This window comes from Perognathus longimembris, chromosome 3 (assembly GCF_023159225.1).
Source record: "Perognathus longimembris pacificus isolate PPM17 chromosome 3, ASM2315922v1, whole genome shotgun sequence".
Classification (NCBI taxonomy): domain Eukaryota; kingdom Metazoa; phylum Chordata; class Mammalia; order Rodentia; family Heteromyidae; genus Perognathus; species Perognathus longimembris.
The window spans coordinates 6,410,391-6,428,505 of NC_063163.1; the positions used below are offsets into that span (position 1 = coordinate 6,410,391).

An 18,115-nucleotide genomic window follows, 5' to 3' on the forward strand; every position below is an offset into this window, starting at 1 on the left:
TATTTTCCTGTTTTCTTGCCATCATCCTGAAACAATTCTCTATCAAGCTATTTTCTTCCTTAGTTCATATGTGTTAAATTGTGTGACGATACAGATTTTTAAAAATGCTATTTGCTCTAACCTATTCAGGATTTATCTTCATGTGCTTCATGGTTTTTAAGCTTCTTTCTAGTTCAACTTCGGTCCTTTGTCATCCTCTTCCAGCTTCTAGATATAAGGCCATGCAATGAGGGAAAAACAAGCAGACAAGCGAACAAATATACACGACCTCAAGTGTAGAGGCAACAGGGACCCAGATTCAAATCATGGTGGTCAACAGGAAGTTACTTATACCCCTTGCCCCTCTGAAAAACAGAGATACTAATGCCTATCTGGAGGTTTGTACTGGAAAATTAAGTGAGACAAAGAGAGCAAGTCATGTATTTCTTTGCCCTTTGTGGGAGGAAATAAAAGGATAGAATCAGAGTGAATGTTCTCCCTCTCTCATTTATCAAATGTGAAGAATACTTAACATTGCTCTTGGTACTTAACAAATATGAATGTATTTAATTTCCACAGCCATCCCTACAAAATAAGTCTCATTAGTTTTCCTATTTCAACCCCCAAGAAAACAGAATTTCTGAATAGTGAAGTCTCTTAATGAAGGCTGTGCAGCTGGACCTTTTCTGAGCCCAGGTGTTTGGCAACAGGCTCGTGTTTCGGCTCCATATTTCTTCTTGTTCAGTACCTAAGAAAACAAAGTCAAAGCTGACAAGGTTTCTTGTTTGGAGATTTGCTGGTACATTGGTTTGAGATGTTCTCTTTCACTCTCTTCTCTGCTATTGGCCTCAGGAATTCTAGCACACGTTGGCCATTACCTCAGGAAGTCTCTAACAACATGACAAGATTGAGCAGGACTTTGTATAATGAATGAATTACTCTCCTCACCCACTAAAAGTACTGATGTCCTTCAGTACCTCAGTACCCTTGTTAACCTGGCCAGAGATAATAATTCATACATTTTCACATCTGGCATTTACATCTGGCATTTACTAAGATTAGCATTGCTTTCTATGAATAACTAATGAATTCTAATGATATTACCAGCACAAAAATATGAGAGACCTTCCTATTTGGTTTGTACTTATCTGATTTAAGGCTTAGAAAACCCATTTGGTATTTAATTTGAAAGCTAATTCTTCATTTTTTAAAAAAGTTTATGCAAATAACTTCTTTAAAAAACTCATTTGCTTTGGCCTTTTATATCACTGGCAGAAATGTCTTTGATAACAAACCCCCCATCCCCTTTCATGCTATTTAGTGGCACTTGTAGCTCCATGGAGTTGTGATTAAAATCGGAAGTTACAGAAAGATATCAGCTCTACTAATGCAAATGGGAAAGAGACAATAAGAACAGTATGATTATAGTAGGATAGAAATGTCAAGAAAATGCCACAAGAAAATATCCTGCTCTATACAGATTAGGGGTAAGTGGAAAGCTTCATTAGCAAGACAAGGGCAGCAAGGAAATTGCGCTTTGAAAGTGCAATGCAATTAGAGGAGATTTGTCTGTTACAGCTGGAAGGTTGCACTTAACAGAATACTTTAACCATCAAAAGAATCCCACTTTTGTTCACCTTTTAAATTTTCCCTCTTTTTTCTTTTTGCAAGATGTATATGGAGGTTAACCATGGAGCCTACAAAGATGAAATTATTATTCCATAAGCTACCCCCTCCCCAAGTTGTAAAGTTCATTTCCCAACATAGTGTCTAGTGAGTACCACTGTTGCCTTTGTCCTGCCGTTTCTGTGATTCCACTCCCCTTCAGCAAATCAGATAAACTTATGCAAGATGAAGGGTACAGAAATTAAAAAAACAACAACACAGTGACAACAAGACATAAACCAAAAGCAAAAAGAAATAGCTACAAACAGCACAGTATAAAGACCTCTTGTTTCCATTTCAGAGTTCATTTTGATATGCTTCATTATATGTGGTCATGTGTCTTGAGCTCTTGTGATCCTCTGCTCAGAATATCATAGACATATTATAGTTATTACAAATGATGGAAAACATGCAGCCTATGTTTCTTTGGGTCTGGCTTGCTTCACTTACTATCATCTTTTCCAAGCCTTTCCATTTCCTTACAAATAGCACCTTGTCATTCTGATGGGAGCGTAGAATTCCATTGTGTATATATACCATGTTTTCTTGATCCATTCATCGACTAAGGAACATCTAGGTTGGTTCCATATCTTAGCTATGGTAAATAATGCTTCAACAAACATGTCAACATTCATTGTTGTATCACAATGAGGAAAGGGTAGAATGCCAACCAGGAAACAATCATCATTTTGTTCACTGAAAAGCATAATATGTGCACACATAAGCATTTCTCGTCTCTTCTGTGGTGTTAGATGTCAGGGCAGTGGGTCAGCTTTAGGGAGGAGGGGAGGAGGGATTGGAAGGAGACATATTGGGATTCTCATGGGATGTTGCTAACCTTCTGTTTCCTAATCTGGTCAGTCATTACACATGTGTTGGCTTTCCAAAAACCCATCTAGATATATATTTGCCATTTGAGTACCTTTCTGTACCAATCATTCTTCCATAAGTATAAAACTTAACAGAATAGAAAAGATGGCTTGCATGAACTGTGCTAACTGTTCTCGAGCCTCACACTAGGTCCTGAGGTGCCCCGAGGTGCTCCCAGAACCCACTGTGATGCAGGAAAGAACAAGATGCGGCCTCTACAGACCACTCATGAAATCTATCTAGGGTAACTCGCAGCAACTGCACCATCTTCACTTCAGACATATCTTACGTTTGTGAATCTATATTTTGCTTTTGATGTTATCTGCAAGAACTGTAACAAAATCTTTGTACTGCGGGGAAAATTAACCATGAAGATGAGAAGATGGTGATCTAGTATCTAATCGAACTCCAAGGTTTACAAAATTGTACAGTACCTAACAGAAGCCCATAGCTTCTTAATAATTGTGGCTAGCAATGAATGATATAAAACTGTAGTTAAATTACGCCCTGTCTAGTAAATTTTTAGGGCATCAATGACTGTTAAGTTGTGAGCACATAATTATTTCATAAATAGATATGGGTGATAGGTTTGTTTTGGCCTCAATGTAGTGTGAGAGCTATTGAGATACACAAAGAGTGGGAATAATGGGTTCTTAGTATTCGGGCGGGGGGGGGGGCTACCAATTACCTTCCATTGGTGACTCCTCTGTGATCTGGTCAGAAAATTAATGCTCTACCAAAAATGCAAACTTAAATTCCAAAGTGAAAGAGTACATAAAGCCAGCATTTGGTAGGCCTGTTGTGACATTACTGAGGCTAAAGTCGTGATGAAGGTCTGGTTGTCTTTCCAAAGCTATAACGTGTAAATAGAGGGATCTAACCCAGATGCAGGCAGCAAGTGGAGGCTGATGTAATGGAGGTTTGTGAAGTTAGAACAGGTTTGTGGTTAGAACAGAGGGACAAAGAATTCTGAATAAAGGAAGACAATCAAAGGTGAGGTTTCAGGTAGCAGGGGTTTCACCAGACAAAGGTGGTGTCGAATGCACTGAGATGGAGGGAAGAGCTAAGGTGAGTGTTGGGGCCAGGGTGAAGAGCAGGTCAGGTCCCTGGGCTAAAGCAAATGGTGTGAGCCACAGTTGAGATAGAGGCAAGAGGGTGCCAAGATCCCGTGGTACCAACCAACCAGGATGGGTGTGATGTTCAGCATTGTTTAGGGAGATATTCATCGTTGTTTTCTGGAAATTGGGCTTGAGTCTACAGCTAATTAATGGAGCCAGCTGAGTGAGTCAACAGACAGGGAAAACTCCAAAAACTACAGCCTTCGTCCCTTTGTCTCTTCTCATCCGTTTTACTCACTATGTTTCTCTTCACCTTTCAGCTCCCCTTACAAGTTTGTTTAACATGAATTTCTTGGCTTTTATCTCAAGAAGTGTAATTGTTTTATCTTTCCGACTCAATGAGAAATTCTCTTATTTCACCTAGCTTGGGCCTGTACACATGCATTCATTTGGAGGAATTTATTGCAGAGCTGTGTGATCTTGGGCATTATCTGTAGGAATACTGGAGAGGTGCTACAGGCTGTTCCTCAGCTGTTGTTTGCAGTTTGGTTCTGTTAGTGAGGAAGACGTTGTGCACAGGTCTATCTTAGATGACTAAGTAAGGTCTGAGAGCATTATTTAAACAGGGAACATTCCTACAGTGTGGGATGGAATAGCAGACTCCTGTGTCAACCCTGTAGCCCTGCCTAACAGAGGAGGGGGAGCATATTAAATTACTGCAACATATTAAAAATGCAGTGTTGGGGTATCACCAGTAAGTATAGAGATTCTTCTACAACTTTGAGAATTTGACAAGGACTTGCTTGGTCATTTCTAGATTCCCGGAGGTTTGATGTGGACCTAATCTTTCTTCATTCTGTGGAAGATCCTACAGCATAAAATGGATTAAGAAGGCAGATATAGTAGTTAAACTTTAGGCCTGTCAGAGATACAACATTCAATTACCGTACCAAGTGACACAACCTATTTACTAAAATGTAATTAATAAAAATTTAGACCTTTAAGCAATATTGAAGAAAGAATTAAAGCTAAAACTAGCAAATGAACTATCCAACACAAAAGGGGAGTAAAATAACTACTGAGGTGTAGGAGAATATTTCCAAGTCAAATTCTACTACTTCATAAAACATTTAGCTTTGAATATAGTGTGAAATTTTTCCTTTGAAAAATGTGGGTATATTTAGTTTAAAGGTATTAGAACATTTCCATGGTGATAAGTTCTGTAGGAAGAAGATAACTTAAAAAAAAAAAACCCAACACTCCTGTGTATCATTAACTCTTGTGTTGAACTAGCTGGTTCAATGATTTTCTCAAGAATTTTAAACCCACAGAATTTTTTTAAAAATGTAGTTTTGAGTGCACTTTTCAATGACAAAACATTCTTTCTCAGAGCCTAAGAGGACTATGTAGCTTTAAAAATTCTGAAATGAATTAAAACTTAATTTTGCATAGGACTTTCTGTGTGGTCCATTAGGTAATTGGAAACATCAGTGAACAGCACTATAAAGTCAGTATTATTTTCCCATCTAGGATTCTAGGAACCATAGATTCAATTAATCTGAAATGTCACTCAAGAGAGCTTCTAGACAGAACAAATTGCAATATGATCTCAAAAATGTTTTTGTGCATAGAACAAAATACATTGTGATGGGATTCAGAGTATAGCTCAGTGCTCAACTACGTGCTTAGCATGAGTTCTTAGCTCCAGAAACATATGTCTGTAGAAATGAACTACTCTTAAACATGCACTGGGAAAAAAAAAATTGAAGAAGTATTTGCTCTTTTACTAAGGCTTTGAACCCAAGGATTTGAATTCAAGGTCTAAATTGCCAGTGTGTTATCTCTATTACAAGTTGACAAATGCATCATAGAATGGTTGTAAGAATATAGTGTGCTTAGAGACATAAGAGATGGAAGAAGAACTACAATTCGATCTCACAGGATTCTACATGCAATTCCTTTGTCTTCTTATTCCTTCACTTCATTGAAACAATATTTGGAACTCAGCAAGAAGCTTCAGAGTCAGAAATGTTTGGGACTTACTTGTGATTACTCAAATAAGAAATACTGGACTACCCTCAGTCCAGAGTGGCAAGCACAGGTAACGTTGTTTAGTCATTCGTTGGTATGCTGGCACTTTACTACTGCCAAGTACAGTGGTAATGGTTGTCATGAAACTAAGGCAGTACATCCCCACTCAAAGTAGGTTCCAGGAATGTTTTGAAGACTCAAGTCCTCAGGTAGATTTCTTACACCTTCCTTTTCTTCCAAGCCTCCTCATCTTTGAACCAATGACTGGGTTAACCTCAGGCTCTAGGCACTTCTTTTTTTTTTCCTTTAGAAGCATAAATTGAAATGATAGACAATAAAAATGAGGAAATCTAAAAGCAGACAAAAATTAAAAACAAAAACACCTGTCTACCTAAATTCACTTAACTCATTCAATCCCCACCACCACAGAGAGGAAAGCAATCCATCCATGTGAGAGTACCCTTCCTTCTTCGGAACTCTAGTCAGTTCAAACAGTGCCCAGATCCAAAGCAGTCTGATAATGGAATGAACCACTCAAGAGCAAATGGAAGAGGGATAAAGGAATTATGGGAGAGAACATGGATTCATATTCACATGTCTTTGCAAATACAATATTGTAGATACCGTAGGCTACTGAATTCTCCTACACACTTGCATTTGGGATATTAATCTAAAAATGTGTCCAATAACCATCAGAAACAAAAATGATTTTGTATACCCAACAGTTAAAATACTTACTGGTATTTGGTGAGTTAAGAAATCTAATAAACGTCTTTCAGACTCTTAGACTGGGTTATGAGGACATTCTTAATAAATTAGATATAGCTATTATATCACGATCTCACCTTTATTCACTTACATTAATCCATCTTCATTTCTGAGACAATGTGTGTCACTTAGTGCTATACTTTCACTTGTTTGAGTAAGAGATTGGTTATAGAATGCCATCAATTATAGCTTCCCCTCTGAGTCATCCACCTTAGCTAGTAAGATTCAGTTGTCTTAAATAACACCTTAAAGCATCGGAAGGAAGCTGGCTACAAATTCACAAAGTAAGGGTTAACCCAGTGACTCATTTCCATTACAGTGGTAGGTAAACTTCCTCCAACTCTGGAAAAGAAAAGGCTACCAGGGTGCTAGAACCGTCACCCTCACCCATCTCAACAGTATTCACCATCACCCTGATCCATCCCAACTGTATTCGTGCGTTCGCTATTTCTCTTTCAAATTAGGCAGCAGGAATGCATTGGGCTCTTCGTGTGTCCGAAGCATGTGGTAGCTTTTGTGGAGGATTCACGTGCGATACGAAGGTATCATAAGCAGAGCAGGGACCGGGGTGGAGCCCCCAACGGCTGCTTACTATGGGAGGGATGAAAACACAGAGGCATGAGAACAAAATGTATAGTAATGTCGACTTAGAAGAGGCTGTGAAAAGCGGATTAAAGACCCCGTGATCATTAGCTCCCATTGATTTTCTCATTGGGATTTGTGCAAGTTATTCTTGAGAAGGAACAAGAATTTTCCCATACTAGGTAAATAGCCCTACCACATGACCTGGGAACAATCATACCTTGTTTGTTCTGTAGGAATTAATGTTGGCACATACTTAGCTTGACAATTTCTACTTCTCTGTAACCAGAAGGAAATCTATGCACATAGTCAAGCAAATGTGGAAACAGTGGTGTTTGCAAAGACGGTATAAGAGGAGGTGAAAATGACTTGTAATCATTCAGATCCACTAGAAAACCCCACCTCTGGACACCCTATCCATTCACACCTGGGAGACATAAGTTTTAAGGTTCATTCTCACTGACCCACTGCAGGAAGCCCAAGGGCACACGACAAGGTGGTCTGCTTAGAAAGGATCCTATGGAATACCTCCGTGTTACTTGCCTGATCACTTTTCCATATAGCTGAGTATTACAACACTGATCCATGCTTGGCGTTCTTATTCAAAGCACGGGCCAGGTTGCTGTGAATGCAACTTCAAACTAACTGACTGAAGTCTTACTTGGATGGAGTGGTTTTCATAGACATTCCATTAAATCTTTTTTTTTTTTTTCTTACTTGATCAGGAACCCTGCTGTAACTTACTGCATCTTGGTATCTCTAGATTCTTCACTCTGGTCGACCCTCACAAAGCACCACTTACTGGGTGGTTTTAACAAAAAACAAACACAAAAACTACATAGTCTATAGGTTCTGAAGTGTAAGAAATCTAAACTCCAAGCATCTGCAGAACCATAGTCTAAAGTGCTTCTTACAGGCACCCTGGCCTACACTCAGGTTTCCCGTTCATGTAAGGACAGTAGTTGCCCAGGGTTAGCACCCCCTACCCTGTGACCTGATTTCACCCCGATGTCCGCTGTAAACATCCTGCTTCCTCGTAAGGCCACATTTTGAGGTAATGGGGTTTACGATTTCAGTATGTTTAGAGAGGACATGATGCTAGTGATAATAATCTTGTCACCCTTCATTGTGTTGTGGATATACTGCAGAACTAAAGAAAATCATAGTGACAGCCAGGGAAAGGTGGGTTGTGGTGGCCATGGTACTGTGGCGGACTCCTTACGGAAGGTGCAATCACCACTGCTTTTTGAGGATGCCACTTCTCTTGAAACATGTTAAGATTGGGCTATGATAAACGAAGGGGAGTTTCTTAACCCTCTTTCCGAGGGCAAAAGCAGTCCTGTCCCTTAAAATTGATCATTCTGTATTTTGAGCATCCTTCCCCTCCACCCCACCTCCCCTACTCCCAGAGAAAATTGACTTTTTCTTCATTACATGCCTGTATTTTTTCCCCTGTCATGTTATTTAAAAGATCCAACAAAAAATCCTTTTCTAAGATTTCCAGTTCCTTGTAGCGTGAGATACTGGGAATCAACATTCTTTTTTTTCCCCTTAGCATTTGGGTTAAAGTGAAGCTTACCATATTACTATGTGTTAAAGGCAGAACCTTTGCCAATTCTGTCACCAACTTTAATTCCTTAGTCATTAAGAAATGTTAAAGCAAATCCAAGTCAAAGTTGGATGAGAGTTAAAATATTCCCTAATCTTACATGATGAATGAAAACATTGTGAAGCTATCCATGGCAGTCTTTGGCCACTTGTGAAGGCATATATAGGTTTTCCGATAACTTACTCCACAGAATAGAGTGTTTTGAATGAGATGATATGTCAAAAAGCAAGACTGAATATGGGCTAGAAAATGGAAACAACAAACAGTAATGAGTTGGGAGTTCATCCACCATAGAATATTACTCAGCTATTTTATACAAAGGAGATACATAGGCTTATAAGGGTTACCACTAAAAGGAAGGAATTGTGTGAAAGAAGTAATGGAATGGGAAATAATATTCTTTGATTGCTAGAAGAGAAAGAAGAATTATAATGAGCAAGATGCCATGTAATGGGTAATTAATTTTATTATTGATATAGTACTTCTGGGACCTCTACTAAACCAGGCAGTAACAATTGGACTCTGGGATTCAAGATGCAAGATGATGGCTTAGATCATCCTGTTTCTTTGTTGTGTTGTGTTGTGTGTTAGAACTGGAATTGATTCTTTTCCATTTTGTTTTCTGCTCTGAGCACAGGTGGCAGGCAAATCTATGGGACAGGATTGAATTTCCCAGTCACTTATAAAGCAGTCTGTTCTTGGACTGGTAGACTCAGCTTCCAGATTCATAGATCGATCAGATTAGAAATCCATAGAGCAACTCTGTTATACATCATTCCCGGGAGCATATTTGTGCTCCATACCTTGCTGTGGGACACTTATTTATGAGCAGAAATAATATGGTTTTAGGCATATAAGACATGCAAGCAGTGAAAGACCAATTAAAATGAATAAGAATGTCTTTAACATTGAAAGTGGACAATCACTGTTCATCCAATGAACTTAAGTCCATAACTTCATGTTTTTAAATAAATTAAATCAATACTTTTTTCTTAATGATCAAATACTATTTATAAGCCCGCAAACCAGTTTATCTACCTTTAGCCCCCAACTATTTGGCTGATGGAATTGTTGTAGAACTGGTGGAATAGAATTGAAGAATAGAATTGGTAGTATTCTCACTTCACACTTTCACACTGAAAAATGTGAACAGTCCACATATATATATGTATATATAAATATTTACAATTGGAAATTTCTTTGTGTCTACCCTAGTGACTCATGAAGTACATGAAATGTAATAGTGAGCAATTACACCATAGTTGAGTCAGCAAGGAAGTGATTCATTATAAGCACAGAAAGTGTGTGAAGATGGTTCAGGGCCCAACACGATCCTCAACAAGTTTCTTCATATGGAGAATGGCGGAAAGCAAACCCACACCAGTGGGTATCGTGAAAGTCACAGGACCTGAGGTGTTTTGGAGCAGAAAAATGGAAAGCTACTGGGTGATTCTGATTTCCACTGTTTCTTGTAAAAAGGAACTTCAAGCAGATGAGGGAGCAATTATTAGAAAAGCAAATGATGTCAGGATGTCAGAATTAGAATGAAATCTTGGAGGGATGAAGATAGTGAGGACAGAAGGAAATAAAATAACTACTATCCTGACCAAAGCCAAAGAATCTAGCCATGAATATCTGAACTTAAGAAAAAGGGAGGAAAGAAACAAGCAGAACCTAGGTACATAAAATAGAGAACTGACATTTCTAGCAAATAGAAATCACAAAGTGGAAAGACACAGTGATATGAGATAATTGTCACAAGATGTAGGTTGAGTAGACCATGGCTCATGCCCAGTGGAGCTCCAGCAGCTGAAAGGGAACAGTACTGAATGACGTGAGGATGTCATTGGACTGGAATCTTCCAGACACATGGAACCTTTGAATGGCTGCAAATGCAAGAAACACAATTATATATGTAGGAATAAAGCCAGAAGAAAAGCTATGGCAGGGCCACAAGAAAAAAATTGTCATAATAATATTTATTCCCTGTCTCCCAGTTCTGTGTACAAAGTGCTAGCACAAGAGCTTTCTTTGCATGTATTCACTTAAGCCATATAGCAAATAACATATTTAGGTACTGTTCAGATGAGAAAAGTTGAGAAATAAGGAGATTAATTAACTTAACCAGAATTTCATAGGTGACAGATGGTAGAGCATGATTCAAACCTAGAATTTGACCCTGGTCCAGTACTCTATATTATTATTACTACTACTATTATTATTATTTTAACTGGTCCTGGGGCTCCAATTCTGGGCTTGCACTCTGTTCCTGGGCTCCGTTTTGCTCGAGGGTAGTAGTCTACCACTTGAGCCACAGCACCACTTTCCAGCTTTTTCTGTGACTAATTAGGGATAAGAGTCTCATGGACTTTCCTGCCCCAGCTGGCTTTGAACTGAAATCCTCAGATCTCAGCCTCCTGGGAAGCTCAGATTACAGGTGTGAGCCACCCACATCTGGCTCTGGTTCAGTATTCTAAATCATCCTATAACTAAATCTCTTCAAATGGCACATCAAGAAGCAAAGCACACACATGTCACAAAAGCATATGGCAAGTATCACCAAGATCGTGAAAGCATTAGAAAAGGCATGTTCAAAATATGGGTAATTTAACTAGAGCTATCTGAAAAGTGCAATCGAGAGCTATACAATTTACTATTTTAGGAAAAACGATTTTTATTATTTCCTAATTTGGCTTTGATCTTTTCTCTGTATACATTTCAGTAGTTTGTTTTGTTTGTGATTGACCATTAAGTAACTTTGATTTTCATCAAAATTTTAATGTGTGGAACACCGAGACCCGTGAATTCAGCTGACAATTCTCATTTTCATATAAAAATCATTATCTAATTTAGGGGGAAAGTAAACATTGCTTTGAAGAGAAATTTTAATGTCAATCTATATGCTTAATAATAATCACTTTTTAATATGTATGTAATTGAAAATAATAAGCACCTTTGACTTAAGGCAAATAAAATGGAATTGTGTCACTCAATAAATAGTTGATAATTTGACATGCTTAATTTGATTGCTATCATATAGACAGACTGAAAGGGGGAACTGGAGTCAGTGAACAAATTTAAATTTATCTCTCAGAGCTTTCAACTTTAACTCAGACAATTTCAAATTACATTCTCAATGCAAGTTGGTCAATATGATTTGCATTCTATCGCACACAAGGCTGGGCGCTGATTGGTTGCCAGGGAGGAGAGAGAGAGACATGTGACTTGATTGGAATTCCTCAGAAGCTCACAGAGATGGAGAAAAGGAAAAGACATGCACAAGTAACTATGGGGAAACACTTATTTTTAGAATAAATGTTGAAAATTCACAAAACACTAAGGAGAAAATGATAGGTTTTGATTACAGAAATCAGAGAAATTTACTTGTAGAATTTAATCTGAGTTCTGCAAGATGAACAGAGTTCTAAGAGTTGGGAAGTTATAGGAAAGTTGAAATAATTGCTTCAGCACACATATAACTGTAAAAATCCAGAATGTATTGAAAGAAATATGAGTCATCTCATGGTGAAGGTGGGATTTGAGCCTGAAAAGCACAGCATCAAATCTGGGAATATATTCGCCCTCACTTCGATAATAGATTCTTCCAACCTCATGGACATAGATGTAATTTTTCGAATGTTAACAGTTTTCCATAGGCATAGTCTTAACTCTGTATATATTTAAATTTTTGTTGTAAAGGTCATGCACAGAAGGGTAACAGTTACATAAGTCAGGTAATGAGTCATTTCTTTTTAACTGTGTTACCTCCTCCCTCATTTTCTCCCAGCTTTTTCTGGCCCATCCCCATGTCCCCCAAGTTGTATAGCTCATCTTCAACAATATCTAGTGAGTATCATTGCAGAATTAGTTCACTTTTGGTCTCACCATTTCTGAGTTCCCCCTTCCTATCCCCAAATAAGATAAACCTCCATACAAGATAAAGGGTACAGATATATTTTTTTAAGCCCTAAAAGGAAAAAGAAAATAAAACCCACAAACACGGGCACTTTTGGCATTTTCATTCCATTGCTTTCTCTTGCAGTCCTCACCTAGATAGAAATCGCGTATGAATAAAGGAGTGGTAATGGTTTCCTTAAACTCTGCTACAATCCTACTATAGGCTCTCAAACGATTTTGTATGTAAACCAATAGTAGGCATGTGTAAATAGGTAAACACTGACCCCATAGTGTGGTTATATGGTTTAGACCATGAGTGGGAGGAAAAGTTGAATTCTAAATCCTAGTTTGTGGAGCGATTGCTCCAATGTAGAGCTGTTCAAAGACTAACATACAGATGAGTCACCTGAAGGTCTTGTCACAAAAAGATAGATCCTGACTTGTCAGGGGAGATGAGACTGAGAATGTTTCCAAAAGTCACAGAATGGCGTGAAAGCTGTTGGTGAGGGACAGCGGGGGAGTGGCCGGCTCAACTTGCCTTGACACTTAGTTATTGACTATTTAATGTTCTGTGACCGCTGGTTGGATTTCTCCTAAGTACTTTCCCATCCTTCTGTCTTCTACACATATGGCTTCTCTTCATCCCTCACCAATCTTTTCTTCACCCCTCAAAAATAATTGTAATGAAGTCACTTAGTGCTGTGCTTTCTTTAGATGACACACCTGACTTTTGAAGTTAGACAAAAAAAAAAAAGACGTAACATTCAAGGTACACAAATCTAGATCTTGTTGCTTTAGATAGTCTCTTGTGTGGTACTTTTCATAAATAAGTTTGGCTACTAGACTCAAACACTGGAGTTTAAATCTTGGAATTTTGTATCTTCTTTGTAACTTGAAAATCATTCACGTTCAGGAAGCAGAGTCTTGGTTATCCTGATGATCTTGGATGTTTTGGTTAAATGTCTATGGTTTCAGTATTCTCTCTGTTACATGTGTCATGGTAGTCAGAAGTTTTATTATCTACATCTAAGATGAAATATATGAAGTCGGTGGGGGCGGAATAGAACAAACACGGAGGAAGAGTATTTTATTCTATTTCTTCTTTTCTGGGAGCGATTTAATGGTTTTTTTTTTAATAGTTTTAAAACTGGCAGTAATAGCTCTTTTTTCAATAAACTGAATAATATATGTTCATTAGGGATCTTTATTTTTAAATACCACCAAAGAGAGGCTCCTTTTGCAAACCAAACAATAGTTTAACATGTACTCCACATTCGATTTTACTTCTTAAAGACCCAGTGGATATTATATTTTTATCTTTCAACTCTTTGAGACTCGTAGCCATTTGTGTTTTGTTGAGAAGTGGGCTCAGAACTAAGGTTGGTCCCTCCCGAGGTCCGGCTGGAGGGTAAAGAGGCCAGCAGTTCACTGCCAGACACTTCATAAGCTTCAGACCTTGTACACTACACCTGATAGTAGGAAAAGTCACATGTTCTTCTCTTTGCTTTAAGGAATATCTACTATTGTAACATAATAATTGTAAACAAGAAGGTTTGCACAATAATGTGAAAGCTGTGTGTGTGAGAGAGAGAAAGAAAGAGGAGAGAGAAAGGGAGGGGGGAGTTTGAAATGTAATACTCATACTAACAAAGTAATTACTCATGAATTTGTCAACCAATGGGCCATTTGTTTGCTTGGGTAGAGATTTATTTTACATACATTTCCCTTATGAAGCTGGTGGGATCACCTGACTACCTCAGGCAATAGCAGAGAAGGCAGAGAAAACCTGAAGTAACAGAAGATGGTCAAGATACATTTTAAATGTTTTTATTAACTTTAAAATAGTTGTACAAAGGAGTGGGCATTCGACAAAATCGTTTATGAATACAGTGTATCTTGATCAATGGCCAGAAAAGTTCATTGCTTCTTTTTCTTTTCATCTGAGTCTTCCCTAATGAGCACACTTGCAAAATACTTGTATGAAATAGAAAAATAAAATACAATATTGGACTTTCTTTTGCCCCTCTGCTTTGATTGGATTAAGGGAGGCAGAGACTATCTTTGGCTGAAATGCCAAAGGGAGGCTTATTTTTTGTACAAATTTTCATTTAGTGAATAAAACTGAATTCTGGTGGTGACATAGGTGGTGTAGCTATCCATGCAAATGTTTCTTAATCCAATTTGCCTGTGACATTGGAGCCAACAGCCTTGATCTATAGGAGTCACTTCAGAAACATCCATGGCATGCAGCCATTTGTACCACAAAAAAATATTGACAAGTGCATTTTCCACATAGCTTCTATTCAAAATTAGGCACTGGAGTCTTTTCTTCTGCTCCGGGGCTTTTGCACGTGCGTTCAGCATCTACATACATACTCATTTATCACATGTCAACGCTGCTTTCCTATTCTGTTGACAGAACGCGTTGGATTACATCGGCTTGAATACTAATGATTGTGACTTCCAGTGCTTATTTCTCCTTGTAGTTTCACAGCAGGTGGGCTTACCCACAGTTGAGGAAGCAAGCCGAAATATGAAGTCATAAAGAGTGACTTCAGCAAGAACTATTGAAGCCACCTTAGAGGAGCATTGTAGGAACGGAAGCTGACTGCAGGACAGAACGGTGCCTGGGCAGTTGCCTGCCTGCTCAAGGCCACTCCTGAGAACTGCCTCTTAGGTAGCACACAACACTGGAGAGAGTAGTGCTGCCATTTTCAGGCCCCTAAAATGAAGGCAGTCAGACTGCACCAAGCTGTACGAGTATTGATTCTGGCTTGCTAGATCCACCTATAACCTCCCACAGGAAGCGATCTGTTGGCACTGACCCAACCTACAGGCCTTATTTTGGAAACAGCCCTTGTTTCAGATTTAATTTGGGGAATAAGAGATGATTTATCAATAACGGCAAAAATCATACATTCCCTCCTTCTAAAACACTCTCCATTGGGAAGAGTCTACTAAGGCTTAATAGCCACCTAGTACTAATTTCTTTAGCTTATGAACTGCCTTAACTGTGAGCAGTTGATGTTTGGTTACTTCTAATGCTTCCGTGTACAAACCCATGCATGCATTCTCTTTCCCTTCCTCCCTCCCTCCCTCTCTCTCTCTCACACACACACATACACACATACACGCATGCATGCACGCACGCACTCACACAGAGTTAATGCTAAGTTGTATTCATGGGAACACAAGTCAGGCTACCTGTGTTTCACTCATGGTGGTTCACAGAAAAGAAGTGTATTAGTCACTAATGTGTCCTGTATTTTTTCTCAGGTTCTTTATTAAAAAAAAAATACTTTTATTAGCTAGGTGCCAGTGGTTCGTGCTGAGATTTCAGGATCTCAGTTCAAAGCCAGCTGGGGCAGGAAAGTCCTTGAGAATCTTATCTCAAATAAATTACTCAGAAAAAGCTGGAAGTAGTGTTGGAGTTCAAATGGTAGAGTGCTAGCCTTGAGCAAACGAAGCTCAAGGACAGAGCTTAGGTCCCAAGTTCAAGCCCCAGGACAGGCGCACATACACACAAACTTTTATTATCTTTAAACAGTTGTACTAAGGAGTTCAACATTCTCACCCACTCATCCCTTTTCTTAATTTTGTAGGATATAAATTGAATTTTTTTTTGCCACTTAACAAAGCCCACATATAAAATGTGCTGTATAACCATGTATCTTGATCTGTGTCATCCCTTCAACATTTACATCCTAGGTTCATATAAATTACAACTTCCATCTTTTCCTGCTGCAAATTTCCCCTCAGTTCCTCATATATTGTTGAAGCTCTATTAATATTGACCAATGGATTAATTATACTGGACAGAGCAAATCAAGGTTAGGCCCAGTCAGGTTTTATGTGGTGTAAAGAAATTAGGACTGACATCATGTGCTCCTAAATGATTCGCTGACACTTTTAATTTTACAGAAACGCTGTCAACATTGAACATTGGACAGATAAATCTAATCCATTCACCCTCTACTTCACAATATTAGAAGGAGGCCTGATTGCTATCAAGCCCATTAGTACTGGAATGTAAATAACTTTACACTAAGGAAAGGAATAGAAAATCTCTAGTTACTCATCTCCATTCAGTCTTTTCTCAGTGAGACTTAGGAAGAGAGTATTAGATGTGTGAAGTAAAATTTATAGTAATAGAGTGGTTAAAAAATATTCTGGCAACCTAGCAATGGGCCAAACAGTAGTTTGTGGCGTCCTGAGCAGGGTGGCACCTTTAGAAGAAGATATCTGAGCACGAAAATGGCATCTCCCAGTGAAGCGTAGGGCTCACCTTTCTTTTGCAACCACCTTTGACTTTGTGGGATCATGGTAACACCCAGGGTTCTGGCCGCGTTACACTGACTGCACAGCGTGTGGTTGACAACGGAGTACAGATGGCAGAACGAATTTTTAAAGAAAGACAAAAAGGGAAAAAAATTAAGATAATATAAGAGTTTGTGCGCAGGTGAATTTGAAGAAAAGATGACTTGCAGTCTGCTGAAAGCTGACAGGTAATGGTAGGATAGGTAATCATGCTCGAAAGAAAGAGAACTTTCTTGAAATAGTTAAAATACTCCAGCAACTCTGGACAAAGTACTAAAGGTACTCAATCTAATGTTGGTTCCCCACTTTCTGAGGCCATTTTAAGCATTTTTCAGAAATAGTTTAGGAATCGTGTGGGTAAGGCTTATTTGAGGGCCGGGTTCTCCTTTGGGCATTTTTGGGCATCATTTGTGGAGTCTGGATGTACACAGAGGCGTCATTCTATCTGCTTCCAGGACTTCAAGGAGGTGTACCAGTGAGCCTCCAACATGGTGGAAAAGCGAAACCTCATTCTTCATTCTCTACTCCAGATGTGGCAAGTGAGGGAGACCACATAGCCTTATATTTAGTCAGGGGGTGTTGTATCATAGTTTATTAAAATAAAATGACCACTGGCATAAAAAGGAGACTTTTTATAATTGTGGTAGAGTTCAATATTATAAAGCATGTAGAGAGGATGTAAAAACAGGGCTAAATGGTGAATTGTAAACTTTGATCCATCCAACACCTTTCTGGTAATCTTTATGCAGGTGTTAATTAAAATACATTACCTTCTCCAGTAAGACCTTGCTTTTGGATACATCTTACTAGTGTCAGGGACAATGTTTAGGTAAGGCCACAAGACTCATGTCTACTCTAAAACAAAACAAATGGACATATCAGGGAAAAAAAGATAATGAAAATTACAAGGGCCACACACTCTACCTACCACTCTTCAACATTTGTGGAATCACCAAAGAAAAGTTATTTTTTTCCAAGTCATATCATTTTACCATTCCCATGTGCTATTCTTAGGCAATAGACTACCTAGGACAAAACGGACCATTTACTTGACACTTCTTTTGCTTTCTGATGATGAAGGCAGAGGAGAAAACACATTCCCCGGTAAAGAGGAAAGAGGTGGCAATGAATCATAGATTAAAGAAAGTTCCTGAGAATCCCTTGTCTTTAACTACTTTTGTTTGTTTGTTTGTTTTCAAAGTGATGTACAGAGGGGTTACAGTTTCATATGTAAGGCAGTGAGTACATTTCTTATTCAACTTGTTACCTCTTCCTTCATTTTTCCCCCCATCTTCCTCCCTCCCTGGTTCCCTTCCCACCCTCCCCCAAGTTGTACAGC

General features: G+C 38.6%; 1 protein-coding gene across 2 annotated transcripts in view; it reads left to right on the forward strand.

The window, feature by feature from the left end:
• Positions 1-18,115, forward strand: part of Fgf14 (fibroblast growth factor 14) — a 506,034-nt gene that overhangs the window by 294,753 nt on the left and 193,166 nt on the right. The gene's annotated exons all lie outside the window — the stretch shown is intronic.